Source organism: Triturus cristatus, chromosome 1_1, assembly GCF_964204655.1.
Source record: "Triturus cristatus chromosome 1_1, aTriCri1.1, whole genome shotgun sequence".
Taxonomy (NCBI): Eukaryota; Metazoa; Chordata; class Amphibia; order Caudata; family Salamandridae; genus Triturus; species Triturus cristatus.
The window spans coordinates 1,166,801,020-1,166,820,044 of record NC_140579.1 but is presented as its reverse complement, the minus strand read 5'-3'; the positions used below and the strand labels follow the sequence as shown (position 1 = coordinate 1,166,820,044).

General features: G+C 48.1%; 1 long non-coding RNA gene across 1 annotated transcript in view; it reads right to left on the bottom strand.

The window, feature by feature from the left end:
• Positions 1-18,066, bottom strand: part of LOC146871800 (uncharacterized) — a 228,036-nt gene extending 209,970 nt beyond the window's left edge. The window contains exon 1 of the long non-coding RNA XR_014959605.1: positions 17,954-18,066. This is a non-coding gene — a long non-coding RNA (uncharacterized LOC146871800). The remainder of the gene's footprint in view (positions 1-17,953) is intronic.
• Positions 18,067-19,025: the final 959 nt, after the last annotated feature.

Below are 19,025 nucleotides of genomic sequence, written 5' to 3'. Positions count from 1 at the left end.
GTACCATGCCAAGCAACCCTTATGGTGTGGTTGTAAGTCAACCTTTTCGGACTAGCTGCCCTAGTGGTAGCGTAGGCTAAGCAGTCTTTGAGGCTAAACTCGTGAAGCGTGTTAAGCCAGCTGTTTTACCAAATGTAACCCCCTTTTATACCAATGAAAGGACACCACACAGATATATATTCAAAATATATATGTATTTATTTCTCAAAGTAACCCCTAGTCTCTTTATGAGCACAGGAGCACAAATCGTCAAACAAGATTATCACAGAATACACAGAAGTTGCACGTTATATGGATAGGCCCTGGTGGCCACTCAAACCATATACTAAAATAGTGGTATAAGTACCACGAACAGAAAAGGGAAAAGGCCTAGGGCCTCTAGAATCGCTGGGCCTACAAGGAGCTAACGTCAGTTAGTGACCAGGAGGTCCACGGGTGGCGTGTGCAGAGCAAATAGTCACACGCGTGCTCCCATAGGTTTCAATGGGTGCGTAAAAAGTACAAAGTTACTGCAAAGAGGATCTTCCGGATGGACTAGGAACTCAAGATTTGGAACACAGGCACTAGAGATGTAATACTACACTTGGGCACAGGTGTGCCAGCTTTACCTCACCCACAGGAAGCGGGTGCATAGGCCTCGAAGTGCGTCGGGTTTCTTCTATCTGTTCCGTGGAGCTTGAAGACAAAGATGCTGCAGGCGGTCGGTCCGGGAGAGATGCAGTGGATCCAAGAGTGGATCGGAGATGTTGAAGACCTGTAAGCAGAGGGGACAGTGTTCACAGTCACTAGCCAGTGACCAGCGTGGCACCAGGTGGGTACCAGGCGATGTCGGGTGCAAACAGGTGATGAGGGGTAGCTTGTCCCCGCAGCCACGTGGTCCCTGAAGGTCGACGACGTCCAGGAGTCGGCTCACGAGCTGTCCCACGCAGGCTCTCGCTGTCGGCGGTGTCGGCGACTTGATCGAAGCAAACAAGCCTTGGCAAAAGCAATTGTAGGAGGATTCGGAAATCAGCTGTTGGTTCTGACCAGCAAGGTCAGAGGGATTGCTCCTTTGGAGGGGAGCAAGGGCCAGTCTGGAGCAACCAGACCAGCGGTGTTTGTCGTAGATTTCGTCGCCAAGATGGCCACTAGCCAGCGGGCCAGCAACCGGTTAGGCGCGTCGAGTGGCAAAATGCAGAAGGGCCCCACGCAGATCGTGGAGATGCTGGAGGGCTCACCTTTGGTGCAGATGCTGCTCGAGGGTTGGGCTTCTCAGGACCCAAAGCACAACTTGGAGGGAGCCTCTGTTGTTGCACTTGTCAGCTTGTCGTAGTCGTTCCAAGATGGCTGGCTCCACGTGTCTCGGTGCCTCCACGGGTCTCCTCTTTTCAGGGACTGTGGATCGGGCGGTGAGAGGTCTGGAGGTCCAGGTCTTGTCAGTCTCTGGGCTCGGGCTCCGGCGGGAGGCGGCGGCAAAGCAGACGTTGATGCGCTGGATGGTGCTTGCGTTAGCAAGGTGGTCACTCCCTGACCACAGGGGAGATTTTCTTCAGTCTTCTGTGCAGCAGAATGTCGAAGTTCCTGTCTTCTTCTTAGTTTCAAGTTGATTCCAGGATGTCTGAAGTCTTAGGACACAGCTCCTACCTTTAAGCGGATTCTAGGGGCCGGACTACCTGCTAGGTCCCTCCCTATGGGTGGGACCAGGAAGGGGGGTGGTTACACCCCCAATCCTTTGTCCAGCTCGCCCCAGGCCCGGGACTGGTGTGCCCCAGGACCGGTTTGAACTGGCATATGCACCGAGGCTCCTTGTGAGCCACAGGCATGTCTGGTTTCTTTCAAGCCCTACCTGACCAATACACAAAATCCTGTCTGGGGTGGTGCACGCACCTCCCCTGGCAGGAAACCCTTTGTCCACACCTCCCAAGCTGGAAGGACTCCCAGCAGCAGGAGGGCAGACTTGTGTCTGTGGTGGCAGCATCCATTTTGTGGAGCTGAGGCTATGTCTGATTTTACCCGGGTTTCAGGTACTGTACATGTCGTGTCCCTCTAGAAGGGTGGAATGCTAACCCCGTCGCCAGAATTGGCGAGGGGTTAGTATTCCAATTCGTATGACACCTTACTCGACATGTTTTGATAAAGCCAAACCAAAGATAGCATTTAACCGCGAGGTTCATAATGCACTTAAGAGTATATGGTATGACGATATCTGGAAACAGTAGAAGGAAGTTGTTCCGACCACTGCAGACAGGCTCAGCTCATGCCAGAGCACCATCTCACATGGAACCAAGCACTCTGCCTTCAGGATTGTTAAGGCCTGCCATAGGAGTGACTTATAGGTTACCAGGTGTCCCATTTAAGGTTAGGTATAGGTATACTACACCTAAGTAAGAGGTGATTACACCAACTTACCCCAGCTGAGTGATCAGCCAGTTGTGTCAGATTGTTAGGCCAAGCCTGGGGTGGCATAATACATGCTTCAGCCCTTGGCAGGCCTTGGGTACACCAATGCCCTGGGTACCTAGTGTACACTGGTACAGGGGCTGACAGGGTGATCCAACCAATTGGGTATGTACCTAGGGTACATGGAGTCCATTTTAAAGAGAGAACAGCCAGGCTGAGATCCTGAATAGCAGGATCTCAGGCCAACTAAGTCGAAAAACCAGCTAGACACTAGGCAAAAATTTGGGGGTAACCATAGTCAGATATCCACCTTCCTACAATAAGCCATAACTGTATTCTAATGCTACTAAAACTTGACAACCTGACTGGTTTTAAAACACTTATCTGTCAGCAAATCCACGATTTTACCAAATGCTTCTCTCACAGTGGTTCCCTAATGCACACAGACTCACTGTGTGATTCTAGACAAACAACACTATCCCTTGCACTATATGAAAACACATTTATTCATCTAGAAGTAGTACTACATTTTAGTATAGAAACATAACATAACTCATTTCACAAATTCATAAACAATGACTGGTTTCTAATTCTACCAAAATATAAAAACTGCACAGTTATCTCTCTACAAACACATGAAAAACACAAATGCCAATCACAGAATGGTTTCTACATGCACACACATTGTAGAGAAAAAAAGTACTCCCTACACTTTAGCATGAAAAATACATTAGTCTGATTAAATTCAATAGTCCACATACATCCCCTCACAATTAAATAACTCATCTTTCAAGTTCTTTTGTAGATTAAGGAGTATATCAATCACTCACCATATTTTCTTTTACAGAATCTCTGCACTGTGCACCTCTCAGCAAAAGCAAAGAATGGAAAAGTTTCCCTTTCATTTTCCACACATATACATGTAAACATCAAATCACAATCATTCGCACATAAACTCACAAGCAAACACACATTTCTATTGGTTAAACATTTCAACCCTTTCCAACTGAAATACATTTCAACCCTTCCCCCAATCTGCCTTCTGCCTTTTACCATAGAAACAGGTAATGGAACACTGCACTGAGCTCACAGGTCACAAGTTCAGCACACAATGTTCCTACACAAGACAGGAAGTGTGCTTGACTTTTCAACATATCAGCTTATCATATATAATGTTCCTTACAATCTGTTTTTGTTAACCAATAACAATCATACCTTTAAAAAACAAAAATATACACCCTACCTTTCAGTGTAGAAAGTTGTTATACAACCAATGATTTCTTGTCGTTTTTCAAAAAACGTTGCCGTGGATCCGCGCACCCACCGCGAGAGAATCCGTGCATCCTACGCGATAGGATGCGCGCACCGTGCGCGCATTTCGCCGCTTTTTTTTTTTTTTTAAAGGTGGGCCCCAGGGGGCCTTCTGGGACCCCCTAAGCACCTCTAGAGGGTCAGAGTATTCCCACTCTGCCCCCTTTATATGTTTTACGCACTTATTCCCCTTGCTACTTCAGCGTTGCTTCTACCGAGGCAGAAATTGGCCGCCAACAGTTCCTGGTTTCGAATGTAGAGAGACGCTTGACAGCCAATTAGCATTCAGCGCGCGATCGGGAGGGTGCGCGCTCGGTTCGGGGAGGGTTCGCGTACGGTGCGGGTAGGGTCTGCTGATCCTCTGTGGCCATAGATAACACTAACTTTTTTACCCTAATTTTCTCAGGAACTACTGAACAGATTCACACCAAATATGCAAAAGGCACGAGTCTGAACTGAGGACTACCTCTTTGCCAAATTTGGTGTCATTCAGCGGTTCGGGCTGTAGCTGCGACAACAGATCCTATGGGAAATTGCATGGGGAAAATGCGTTTTGGGACCCCCCTTTTTTCTCGGCCCCCGCTTGACAAATCACCACAAAACTTTCAGGGTAGGGGGGGAGCGGAGCTGGCCAAAAGTTTGGAGAATTTCGCTAAGATTCGTCAATCGGCGCCCAGAAAATTCCCAATAGAATGTTGCGGATTTCCTATGGTAAATAGGTCCTAACGATAACTATCTCCTGGCGACCGCCAGTAGATAATATATATATATATATATATATATATATAAATATATATATATATATACATATTAACTGAAAAAAACATAGGTTTCAGCAACGTTATAGTTAGTTGGACATTTCACTCGTACAAAACCATAGACATTCCGGCGTTATAGTTAGTTCAGCTAACTATAACTCGCGCCCTCGCAATGCACTGCTGATGACGTCACATATTACATCATTCATGACATGGTCAGTGACATCACTGATGACATCACTGATGACATCTCAAATGACATCACTGATGACATCATCCAGTCACTGTGTGTTTCTGTAAAGTTTAATTTTGTTTTATAGATATGCCAAGCTGTATTGAGGAATGAGTGGGTGTATAAGTGTCTGTATGGAGGATTTAGTAGGTACATGACTGACTGTATAAGTGAGTGATTAAATGTGTCTTACTGAATGCATGGGTTAGTGACTAAACTGTGTGAAAGTCTGTATCAGTCTGTCTGTTGTGTAAGCTGCTGCATGGGTTGATGAGTAGCGGCTTGAGTGTCTATATGGGTTATTGATTGCTTGCCGGAGTATTTGTATGGCTGCCTGAGTGTGTGTGGGGGTGGGTGGGAGGTATGTGACTCTGTGCATAGATGTGTGATTGGTTGATTCACTAGGTGTATGGGTTCAAGAGTGCATGTGCAAACAGCTGTATGGGTGGGTGAGTGTGTGTATGGGTGTGTAGGTGAGTGAATGGATGTCTCAGTGGTAAATGTGCAAGTAACTACATATGTAAAAGGCAGTATCTGTGAGTGATGGTGTATATAAATAACTATATGTGAGAGTCAGTAATTGTGAGAGTGGCTGCATGGATGAGTGTGTATTTGTATCAGTGATTCTATTATTATGAAATCTGTTTATTGGCAATTTGTTAATATAAACAGAGCACATAGTACATTTGAGTTACCTGACGGGCAATGGGTCAACAAGTCTACTAATACATCTTCAATCATGAGCACAGTAACTAACAGTATCAAGTGCCGCACCCGTTTGCTATGAAAGACAAACAGTATGGGTCTCTGAACCAGCACCATTATCTCACCATCCCTCTTAGCTTTCATGCTACCGGGGGGTGTGCCCCAGGGGAGCCACTCATAATACACCCGTCCTCTAAACAGTTCATTTAAACAATAAGAAGAAAGAGACAGAACAACAAATGCCCCAGCATAACAACAGCAGCAGGCTCGGTCTTTACTATAAAATCACCATGTTCCGTCCCCCAATCTGACCCCCCCCGCCAATCCCCCGTCCCCTAGTACAGACAGTTACATTGGTGGCAACTTTCTATTCCCCTGCACATCACCCGATTCAGCTAAGGCCCCTACGACACTTTCCATGCCTGACCCCCTGTCTAACCTCCGCCCCCCTCCCCCTCAGTGATTGCCTCCCCAACGTGAGCCCCACAGAGTCCCAGGGCATCCCCATCTAGCTGCATCAGGGTCTGCAAATGTGTGCCCCACTGGCTCGCTATTGGTGTTCGCCTGAGGCCCAGTGTTTCCTCCCGCAAAAGGGCCGTACCCTCTGCCCCTGCCCACACCAGTAGTGAACTTCGCCACGCTTGTGCTCGGGGGGGCTCTACTGCCTTCCAGCGTTTGGTGAGCAATCGCTTCGCCACCACTAGACCCAAATCGAAAAAACGAGAGGCGACCTTCGTAGAGGGGGTTCTACGAAACAAGTGCAGCAGGCAAGCCGGCCATTCCAGTGGCGCCAGCTGACCTGCGCATTTACTTAATACACCATGCACCATCCGCCAATACGAGTCCAGCGCCGGACAGCTCCACAACATGTGAACCAGTCCAGCATCCAGAGCCCTGCAGCGTGGGCAGCTTGCATCTGTGCGATGAAAATACCGGTTTATAGTCGGGAGTGAGATACGCTCTGTGTAGTATAAAGTATTGAATTTGGCGAAACCGCATGTTTCTGGGAATACGCGTCGGCCCCCGTAGCGCATTACTCCATTCCTTGTCAGCCATGGGGCGATCCAAGTCCGCTTCCCATTTACGGCGCAATGGGGACAAGTCGGTCGCCGCTTGTGTACGTAGGGAAGCTGCAAACCAACGTATCATATGGCTCCCCCGTCCCATGACGTGTAGATATTGCATCGTGAGATGCTGCTCCGGTTCCTCTTGAAGAGCGCCCCACCGGCTCACCAACGTCGATATTAGCGAGCGGTGACAGAGAAATTGGCCGAGCGGTAACCCCGTCTCCTCCGCCAACAGGGCAAATGGGATAAGAGCACCATCGCGGTAGAGGTCCCCCAATGTGCGAATATCCACCGCATGCCATTCTGCAAGCTCAGCCGAGCGCAGTATCCCCCGCCCACTAGGGGAACCCTCAATCGGCATGGCAGGGGCATAAGGAACACTCATCCGGGTCAAGTATAGAGCATGTCGGTAACATTTATAGGCCACTGCAACGAGGAGGGGCCCCGGCTTAACCACCCTGGCAGTCGTGTGGAACGATGCCATGATATCCGCCAGAGGGATAGGTGGCTCCGCGGACGCCGTGTCGTCCTGTTCTCTATCTACCAACCACCTGGCCACCCATTGCAGTTGTGCTGCCAGGTAATAGTGCACAAAGCATGGCATCGCGAGGCCCCCCTGACCCGTAAGGAGGTATAACTTTGATAGTGCCACCCTGTGGCGCGCAGTACCCCATACAAAGTCCCGGAGTGAGCGCTCCAAGGTTGCAAAGAAGGATGCTGGAATGTAGACTGGCAGGTTAGCAAAATAATAGAGGAGCCTGGGCAGAATCACCATTTTAACTAAGGCGATGCGTTCTGTGACCGTGAGAGGAAGGGCACCCCAAAATCGCATCTGGGCTCTGACCGCCGGTACTGCCCTGCCCAGATTACCCTCAACCAGGTCAGCTGGTTGCCTATACACGTGGATGCCCAAGTAACGGAAGGTGTCCGGTTGCCACTTGACAGGCACACCCCCCAGGTGGTATTGGGGATCCAGAGTATTATCTCGGAACGGATAAAGGCACGACTTGGCCGCATTCACCCATAGACCAGAGAGTGCAGCAAATTCCGTCAGGACTCGTTCCAGGTCCCCGGAGATGTGCGCCACATCTTTAATGAAGACCAGGAGGTCATCCGCATATAAGGAGACCTGGTGAGTTGCGTCGCCCATGGGGATGCCGTCTGTCAATACCCTCCGTAGGGTAGCTGCTAGAGGTTCTATGGCGAGCGCAAATAGGAGGGGCGAAAGAGGGCACTCCTGCCTGGTACCATGGCCTTAGAAACGTATGGGCCGGTTCTCACCCGAACCACAGGGTTCTTATAGAGAAGCGCCGCCATTTGGAGGAACCCGAGGCCTAGTCCATAGTGTGACAGCACCGCCACCAGATACCCCCATTCAAGGCAGTCGAAGTCCTTTTCGAGGTCTAACACTAAACAGCCTGCCCTCGGCCAATGCTGTGCTCCATCTGCGGCAACGCGGAAGAACCGTCGCAGGTTAAGAGAGGTGCTGCGCTTTGGTACAAACACATTTTGGTCCTTGTGCACCAACACAGGTACAGTTGGGGCCAGCCGCTCTGCCAGGACTTTGGCCAGAATTTTGTAGTCAGCGTTGAGGAGGGCAAGGGGGCGGTAGGATCCCAAGCTGGTAGGGTCACGTCCAGGCTTGAGTAAAGAAATCAGGTATGCCTCTCTCATGGAGGCAGGCAGGGTAGCCTCCTCAAGGGCTGTGAGATATAGCGCGTGCAGCCTAGGCTCTAGGGGCTCTCGATAGGCTTTATAATACTCTGCCGGGAGACCATCTGGTCTAGGCGCCTTGCCAGAAGCCAGTGAAGTCACCGCCTCCCCTATCTCCTCCAGTGTGAGGGGGCTCTCCAGTGATTCCTGATGGGCATCCGGAATCGTGGGCAGACAGGCGGCTTCTGGAAACTGATCCAGATCCTGTGCCTGTCTACGCCCTGTCGAGGTGTATAGGGCCGTGTAATGCGCTGTCAGTATTTGACGGATCTCCCGCTGTGTATGCACCAGTGTCCCATCCGGTCCACGAATAGATTCTATTGGTGCATATACCAACTCCTGCCTCATCAACCAGGCCAGTAAACGCCCCGCTCTATCGGACGTAGCATGAACCCGAGCCGAATGGGCAGCGTAATTGTGGCACCGTAGTCGCTCCAGTAGCTCAGCATGTCTCGCCCGGAGCCGCGCCAGCCGAGCCGAGTCCCGACCTCCTCCTTCGCCATGGCGTTCACACGACAGTAGACGCGATTCCAAAGCAGTAAGCAGCAACGTGAGTTGCTTACGAATATTCCCAGTCGCCCCCAGGCAATGGCCCCGCATGGTGGATTTGTGTGCATCCCACTCCGTCAGCACACTCCCTGCCGTACCCTCATTTAGGTCAAAAAACTGTTCAACCGCTGTGCCGAGCGAGGCACGAAACTCAGTGTCCCCAAGAGCGGCCGGCTGCAGTCGCCACGTGGGAATGGGGGGCCTCCCCGGGTCCCAGCAGAGACTCAAACGAAAGGGGTTATGGTCCGAGTGGGTCCGGCCCAGGTATTCCGCCTGAACTATCAGCGGGGTCAACGAGGAAGAGCCCACCACCCTGTCAAGGCGGACGTGAAGGTCATGCACCGCCGAATAGTACGAATAAAGACGATCACTGGGGTTCAAGGTACGCCATACGTCATATAAAGCCCAGCGCGACAACCAATCAGTGAGACTCCTTGCATTCGAGACTGCCTGCGTGCTACGGAGCGGTGGGTAGGACCTGTCGAGGTGTGTGTCTAGCACTGCGTTAAAGTCCCCACCCAGTAACCAGGGAAGACCCACATACGGGGTTAAGGCCACCGAAAGTTGATCCAGGAACGACGGTTGGTCGACGTTCGGGGCATAGAGAGAGCCCAGAAGTATAGAGTGTCCATTGAGCCTCTCCCTAACCAGTGTGTATCGCCCATCGGGATCGACCACCACGTCCGAGCATGTAAAGGGTGTGCCCGCCCTTACCCAGATCAATGTACCCCGGGCATGTGCAGAGTATGTGGTCCCGAAAAGCTGCCCCCTCCACCGAGCGCGCAATTTATCCAATTCCGGACGTGTCATGTGAGTCTCTTGGAGAAGGGCTACGGCCACCCTATGCCGTTGTAAGTAGGCAAAAACAGAGTATCGGCGAGCCGGCGTGTGCATACCTCGTATGTTCCATGTGACTATCGCAGTGTCAGCCATCAGTAATGAGTGAGGATAATATGTGGCTCATGGCCGGGAGCGGGCCAGCCAGGGGGGGGGACCATAATCACGATTGTCTCGTCTGCCTGCTGCAATAACATGTTGAACAAGGGAGCTACAGTACACTGCTGAGTGCATGTAATCAAAATTAAGATTAAGAGTAACAGTAAAAACTCAAAAACTGTGAGGGCAAACCCCAGAACGGGCATTCGTCCAAACTGATAAACTCAGTTGCCTGTGAACTACCAGGCCAGATATGTGCTAGTGGGTGCCAAGGGCAATGCTATTGGTCCCGAGTTTGCAGAGCCCAATGTTACCCCTGTCTAGGCCTTGTGTGCCTTCGGAGTTGCTAGCTATGTCAGACACTCCCCAGAGGCACGTATGTGCTCGCCGCTGCCGCCCGCCACCTAGTGACTGTGTCGTGTGTGTTCCTCACTTCCCATCCCGTGTGCAAGGAACCCCCCACTATCCCTCCAGCCCCCGGGTCAACAGCGGTGTCCCAGCCAGCTCATTTGTACTGGCACAAAGAGTCGCGCTACCACGAATAAGGGGCAGCCAGGTCTGCATCCCCCCTCCCAGGAGCAGCTAGCAATACTCACCCCACCTCCCCACCCCACCCGTACTTATCACTGTTCGATCAAGCTAGTGATCACATAATAATGTCGGCCGTCTGGGGCGTCACCACCGGCAACATATGGTCTTCCGAAAGCATGACAGATGGAGAGGATGAGCTGTCAGTCTCAGTGTCACTATGTTCACGGACTACCACATCCCCCTGACTGCTCACAGATCCCAGGTTGGCCACCGCCTCAAGAGCTTCCTGGTGTTCCATTCGCATCTTCTCCGGGCTAGGGGCTGCTGGAGGGTTTGGTCCCATTCCTCCACGTCTTTCCCTCTGCCGCCACTGTCTCGGGCGTTTCTCCCGTCGCCCTCCGAAGCTCGGATCCGAGGGCTTCGGACCACTATGTTGACCCGTTTCCTCCAGCCAGTCCCAGACATCAGATGGGGCGTCGAAAAAGTGTGTCCCTTCTTTCGTGACCACCTGGAGGCGTGAGGGGAACAGCAGTGAATATGGGATCTGCAATTCACGTAGCCGGCGCTTCACCTCCAGATAATTACTTCTCCGCCACTGAACTGTCGCGGTATAGTCTGGAAACAGCATCACCGGACCACCCCCTACCGTCAGGGCACCCATTTTCCTCGTTTCACGGAGTATCACGTCCCTGTCGCGGTAGTTGAGGAGTCGGAACAGGAAGGGACGTGGTCGTGCCCCAGGGACAGGCCTCCGCATCGGCACTCTATGCGCCCGTTCCACCACAAACTGTGGGGAGAGCACCCCTGTGGGGAGTATGTCCCGTAACCACCCTTCAACAAACTGCTCCGGATGTCGACCCTCCTCGCCTTCCAATAGACCCACTACGCGTATGTTCTGGCGCCGAGAGCGGCCCTCCGCATCCTCTGCACGGTCTTCCAGAGTATTAACTCGGTCTATCAAGTCCTGTAAGGTTGCAGAATGGTTGCGCACTATCGGCTGGACATCTTGTAACGCCTGGCACTGGCTGGCAACGGTGTCCGCCAGCTTACGATGGTCAGCATGAAGTAGAGTAAAATCAACCGTGACTTTGTCAATACGTGATTCTAATGAGGTTCTGGTTTGTTCTAGGGTGTTGCCCAGTCGATCTACTGCCGCCAGCATGGCATCCATTTTGGCTTCCAAAGTCGACACCGGCGGCGCCGTGGTTCCAGCAGAGCGTCCCGACGCCTCAGCCGGTTCTCATTTTGCTTGTTCCGCAGCCGCACCATGGCCAATTGTTGAGCTGGCGGCATTCGGAAATACCAGTGATGCTTTGCAGCTAGTTGTAACCCTGGACACCACTATATGCAGGTAGCGAGGGGCCAAGTCCCACCACCACAACCAGAGCGGCGGGGTCGTAGGGTCCTCCTGTGCACTATCGCAGCCCCCGTGGGATCAATGACATCCAGATGGTTCCCCCAGCGCATGAGAGCGTTTCGATCCATTCACATTGGGCGCATCCCGTGACAGAATCACTCAGCGGCTGTCGTTCCCTGGCCTCAGCGACTGTGTCACTCACCAGCAGGGTCCAATGATGTACCACCTCTGCTGTCTTCACCTAGCACCTGGGGCCTGCAACAGATGCACCACCGTCTGTGTGGTAGCGCCGGTATCACAGTCTGGGTAGCGCTCACAGACCCATACCATACTCCACAGATCTTTCGTTTGCGCCCGGGATCACTCCTCCACTCTCCACTGGGACTTGGTGTGTCCTCACGAACCCACGCTGATAGGCTCACGGGTGTCCCATCGTCTCCCACGGGTGTCGGACGGGAAGAAAATGGAGTCCATCCGCAATCAGGCAACTGCCGAGGTCCGGGAATCAAGGCAGCCTTTCCGGCGCGAGGAATCCATCGCTCCCCGCGTCTCTACCGACAACCAGTTCTGGGACTACGTCTGGACGCCAAGCCCCAAGTCGCTAAGCCCATGACATTTGGGCCACAACAGCACTCTCAGCAGCGTTCGAGTAGTCAGTCTCCCCAACTCCACATACAGGGATGTCCAGTCAGATTGTTCCCACGGTGCTGTACACAGGACCACACTTCGTGCCTTAGGTCTCACCTTCGCTGCCTCATCGGTCCCCCTCGCTCCAGAGGACGATCTCACGCTCCTCACCCAGCTGCTCCGTCAGATAATCGCCGGAACCGCACCCAGAAGATCACAGCCAGAACGGGGGCTCTCGCCTGCTCATTCGCCAGTCGCCGCGAGACCTCCCATCCGCCGCCAGCACCGTCATCAGCAATGGCCTTCGTCGTTTTCTGCCACAGTGGGTTTCCACAGCTTCAGTATTCCCACATGTGTGGCGCCACAGCCCAGTCAGTCGCCAGCTCCTCTGGGTCTCGTCGTCGCGTGGGAGTGCGGCAGTATCCCCACACACTACCACCTAGCCAGCCGTCTCCCTTTCTCGCGTTGCGCGGTCTAGCCCCCTCGTGGCAGGCCGCGGTGCACAGTAGCTCTCGTGGCGGGCCGCCACCTCCGGCGCGCTTCACGCTTCCTGCCGGGTGAGCCCTCAGAGCTAGGTTCCTCGGCAAGGAGCTGACTCCGCTCCCAAATTGTAATCATCAGGGCCGTCGGAGTCCCGCAGCTGACAGCGGGCAGCAGCAGCAGCCTCGAGGCATATTCCAGGCAGGAGAATTACCGGATAACGGCTCAATGGTTCGGGAGCCTCACGTATTTGCAGCCATCTTGGCCGTGCGCCCTCTAGCGCCCCCTTGTATCAGTGATTCTATAAGAGAGTAATTATGTGTTAGTATCTGTATGAATAAGTGAGGTTGTGTCTGTATAACTGTATAGGTGAGTAAATGGAAGTATGATTGATTCTTTGCATGACTGACTAAGTGTGTGAGTAACTCTGGATATGTGGCAGTGTGTGAGTGTCTGTATAGGTGTATGAGTGCATATGATAGTGTTGTATTGATGAGTGACTGCATGTATGAGTGACTGTATGGGTGAATGAGTGGATGTGTGTGTAGACCTAGGAATCAGTCAGTGCATATTTAGTAACTGGTATTGATGTGTCTATTTTTTCGAAAATGGTAGTCTGTATTTTAGAGTGGGTGTATCGAAGGTTATATTCAGGTGTGAGGAGGTGCATCAGATTTTCACGTGGATGATGTCATCAGTGATGTCATTTGAGATGTCATCAGTGATGTCACTGAACATGTAATGAATGATGTAATATGTGACATCATCAGCAGTGCATTGCGGGGGCGCGAGTTATAGTTAGCTGAACTAACTATAACGCCGGAATTTCTATGGTTTTGTACGAGTGAAATGTCCAACTAACTATAACGTTCCTGAAACCTATGGTTTTTTCAGTTAATTTCAGTTTTTTTTAAATGCTAATTTCTAACTATAACGTGCCTGAAACCTATGGTTTTTCCAGTGAATTTCAAAGGTTTTTTAAATGAAAGTTTGTAAGTCTAATGTACCTCAATCCTATGATTTTTTTATTTTATATATATATATATATTGCTTTACTCCGCCGACTTTCGTTATCCTGAAAAGACGGATGCAGACCCAGGAATCTGTGCAAATTACTTTATTGAGGAACGCCCTGCACCTCCGCCATTACGCGTTTCAGCCTACCCGAGGCCTTGATCACATGACACGCTATGGGAGTGCTCTCACCATCTTAAAGTGCTAGTGCTGATCACATGATACGGATGTGCAATTTCAATGAAAAACATATTATTTCTAGCATAGTCTTTTTTCTCTCAGACCCAATTTAGTAAAAATCATTGTATAATACAGTAATTCTTTAGCAACAATCTAAATACATCCAAATTTTATAAGCACAATAATCATGATAATACATAGAAAATTAGTGTTTAAAATAACGGACTGGCCTTTGCATCATTAAAATTTGATATAAAAAAAAATATATATTATAAATATTTCCATAAAAATTTCCCTAAAAGATCTTTTTTTTTCCCTTTCCTCTCCTCTTCAATATGGTGATAAGAGTTGCATAGTTTTGATCATAAAATTACATATAATTTAATGCTTTAAAACATCATCAATAAAATGTATGATTTATAGACATTTAGTTTGACCTCATTAATACCTTTGTCCATCAAACTTGGATGTATACGTTGCTTGAATAATTGGGTTTGTTTTATAAATTAATGCCCACAGTGGGCCATGTTTGGTACATCCCACCACTATCAGTAAACTTGTGCAAATAATATTATAATGCTAAATCACAGCCGTGATTTAGTCTGTGCAAATGTGCCAAATTACGTGAAAGCTATATTCGATATCAGCAGCAGCAATATATCAGTTGGAAAAGATATATATATATGTAAAAGCAGTATTTAAAGAACGATGCATTTTAAGAACAATTATAAACAGGTGAAAAAATCCTCACTAGAGTTAAGACCAGATGGTGTTTTGCTATCTAACTCTGCTATATATCTCGTTTCAAGCCTCCTAAGTAAAGCCTCCCTATTTCTTCCCCTCCTTAATGGGGGGATGGAATCCACAACATAGTATTTTAGGTCATCCATTTGTCTGTTGTGGAATTCATTAAAATGCCGTGCAACCGGATAGGTCACGTCATTGTTGACTATGGCCCTTATGTGCTGGAGTATTCGTTTGTGGACCTGCAACTTGGTACTACACACATATTGCAGGCCACACGAACACTCCAGCACATAAACCGCAAATTCTGTTCTGCAATTAAGCATTTTAGTTATCTGGACCGGTTTGGGCTTAAAAGGCGTTACATATGAGTACTGACTACTAGCATATTTGCAGTTTTTGCATGAGGTACACTTGTAGAATCCCTTCCTAGCACTTAGCCAGCTTTTACCCGTTCTCACTTCAGGACTACTGCTCACTAAAGATTGGCTCATTGATGGTGCTTTCCTGAACGTAATGTTTGGAGATTTAGTGAGCTGACTTCCAATAACAGGATCATTTTGTATTAGGGGCCAATTGCTGTTTATTATCTTTCGTAAGGAGTTATGCTGCTGGTTGTAGGTTAAGATCAATCTTGTCGTTTGATCAGATTGATTATCTTCTGATGTCACTTTTTTGTTGGGGCTTTTATTGATCAATGCCATTGATCTATCGATTTTATTCATTTTCTTAATGGCATTGTTAAGCACTGCCTCAGAATATCCTCTTGTTCTGAATCTGTGTTTACTTTAATTCTGAGCTTTGTAGCATTCAGAATCTGTGCTACAGATCCTGCGTACCTGCAGCATTTCCCCATAAGGGATGCTGTGGATCAGATGTTTAGGTTGATGGCTCGAGGCGTGTAATACCGAATTGCCCGCAGTTGGTTTCCTATACATTTTAGTTTCCAATTTGTTGTTTTCAATGTACACTTCTACATCCAGAAAAATTATAGATTGTTTGCTTATTTGAGCCATGAACCCCAAATTCAAATTGTTCACATTGATCCATTCAATAAATTCCTGAGCACTCACATCATTTCCTTTCCAAATTATGAACAGATCATCAATGAATCTGTACCAGCAAACAGCATGCTTGGAAACAGTTTCACCATGGGTTGCCATGGGGACCCGCTCCTCCCAGAACCGGGGAAAAGCAAGCCCCCATGGCAACACCTCTTATTTGCTGAAACACCTGATTTTGAAATAAAAAGAAATTGTTTTCCAAACACATTGTAATCATTGTGCTCAACATCCTATTATGCATGTACATATTCATTGGTTTAGTACTTAGATAATATTCAACAGCTTTGACACCGTCCTGATGGTATATGCTGGTATATAAACGAGTGACATCCAGGGACATAAGCATAAAATCCTCTTCCCGCTCAATTTTGTTTAATTTTCTAAGGAAGTCTCCTGTATCCTGTACATATGATGGTAGCTGTTTCACGTGTTCTTGAAGAAACAAATCAACATACCGAGAGACATTCTCCATCAAGCTTCCTTGGGCTGAAATGATTGGCCTACCTCGTGGTTTACATAGTCCCTTATGTATTTTAGGTATGAAATATATCACAGAGATTACCGGATGGTCTGTCCTCAAAAATTTGAATTCATCCATACTGAGTAATCCCGCTGTTTTCCATGCCAGCAACCTGTTATAATATTCCTGCCATGAATTCTTGACAGTTTGTATAGAGCTTCTTTTATAGCAATCCCTGTTGTTCAGATGATTGAGGGCTTCCTCATATAGAGGTCTCGTGGCCATAGTACCACATTGCCCCCCTTATCAGATTGGCGGACAATTATGCTGTCATCTGATTGTAATTTCTTCATAAATTGGTAATACAAATTGTCCTGTTTGCTGTATGTTCTCTGAGCTCTAATTGTTGACAGGTGCAGTTTTTTCAATTCACCAGTGACCTTATCATTAAATACATCAAGATTATCTTTGATCAAAATTGGGCAAAACGTGGACTTGACTTTAAATGGAGTCTTTGTTGTACCTCCCAGAAATGGATTGTCTTGGCTTGCTATCACTTCGTTTTCTGTTTCATCATGGAGTTGTTCAAGATCCCTTAAGAGCCCTACATCCCCTGCTGTCAAGGTTGTTGGGCTACCAATTGCCGTCATTGGTGCTTCATTGGCTTTACGCTTTTGCGTGTTTTGCAGTGAATGGAATTTTCGCAATTTTAGTTTTTGCACAAACTTGAATAAGTCCACGCGAGTTTCAGCATAGTCAAAATTCGATTTGGGGCTATACGATAATCCTAATGCCAAAATCTTCCTTTCATCCTCGCTTAGTGTTATTTTTGTTAGATTTATTACAGTCCACGAGTCTACATTTCATATTATTGGCACTACTTGCGCCTCCAACCCCTGTTGGCTGGCTTTCTGCTTGCCCTGCCGTTGTTGAGAGTGTTGGCGTCTTGCCCGTCGTTTTTGATTCCTCCGCTGTTTGATTTTACATTTTGCACACGCGGGCGCAGCGTCTGTCTCCAGTCTTGCTGAAGAAAATCTACCTCCTGCGCAAGCGATGGCTTTTGAAACCCCAACCCACAGCTTGATCCTGGCTGGTCTATTTCAAAATCGCTCTACACTGCCGAGCTGAGTTCAGTTTTTGATGTCTCAAACCGTGCACTGCTGCCTGCTAGTCTTTTTCGATAGGACATTGTTCTAATTAGCTGCTTTGACAGAGTCATATTTCTTAGCAAAAGTAAACACACGGCCCTGTTCGTAGTCGAGCTTATCGCGCTGAAATTTAAAAGCTTTGCGCTTCTTTATAATGTCCTCTTCCTTTTGCAAGCGTGACATCATGTCACCCCGCATTTTCTGTAAAACCTTTGTCACTTCCAGTTTGCCAATTATTCCATTAACTTCATCTATTTTGACCTGAAGCGCCGCCCGGTCACTAATGGCATATTTTACCAAAATCTGGACTAGTTTCCTTGAGGATTCCAAGTTGCTATAAGCCCACTCTGCCAGCATTGATGGGTAGGGGTTCTCATAACTCGGGGCTAACATGATTCTTAAACCCCTTTGGATCCTTTCCACCTCTAAATATCGTGACAGGGATTTATGCTCCCACCACTTTGATTGCTCCGTTCGCATCAATTTCTCTAATTGCTTGAACAGTTCTTTAATGTTTGATTTACCATCTGATATCGTGCTGGGTTGTGTGTTTATTGGCATTTCCCCGCTTGGGGAGTTGTCAAACATTTTGCATGCTGCTGCTTCACGATTCCGTAGCGTGTCAGCGAACATTGTGAACTATTACGGACAGTGTTTCACTGAGGTATTAGCAATCAGGTAACTACCACTTCTCGTACCTGTCACACTCCTTCTCCGGACTCTCCGCAAGTACTTTCCACCAGGGGGGACTCCTGGAGTTTCTCATGTCTTCCGACACAGAGCGTCGTCTCCGTCTTCCACTCCTGTGGTAGGTCTATTTGCTGTCCGGGGGCTGCTACGGCTATTCCTTTCGGGGAAAAATACTTTCAATCTCTGGTGAACCGGAAAAGTGCTTCTTGCCGTTCGGCCCTTGTGCTGAAGGAGGGGTCTGCGAGTACCGAGGAAGCTTGCTCGGTATAAATGTTGCTTTACTCCGGCGATTTTCGTTATCCTGAAAAAAAATATATATATTAAAAAAATGAATAATTTTTAGTTAGGAAAACTATATTCATTCTTTTTAATTAAAAAAATATTTTACAGAAGTCACTCACCCTTTGCTCACCCTACACGATGGCTGCGTGCATTCCGGTAGCCATTTTGAAAACTTCGGCGTAATTTGTAAAGTATGAAATATCTTTAAATTAATTATAAATAAAAGTTTTCCTTTAAGTGTTTGTCTAAATTTAATAATAAAAGTATTTTTAAAGTATTATTTTCAATATAATTTTGACTAAAAATGATTAGATTATTATTGGATTCGGAGGTTAGGAAGGATGGCCATTTTGCTCGATCTGTTTTGTAAGTTTTTTCGTCTTGTCAGGTGGACACCCTCCTCCGGGTGAAGTACGGCTTGAGGATTCTATGAGGAATCAACAGACAGAAGTATCCATCAGAAGAGCAAGTTACTTACCTTCGGTAACGCTTTTTCTGGTGGATACAGTATCTGCCTGTGGATTCCTCACTGTCCCACCCGCCTCCCCGTTGTCCACCTGTTTCTACCAAAAAGATGCTTTTACTGTTTCACATGAATGTTTTTAATATGTCTTAATCATGCTTATGTTTTAATAGTGAGAAATGCTTGATCTGTCGCTATTTCTTTATGCCTTTATTGGTTATGCATTTGTATATATATAAATATATATATATTTAGTATAGTATGTATACATGTGAAAATGTGTCGGTCCACCTGTTTACCTCAGTGGCACAGAAAAAATGGGCGGAACTGATATC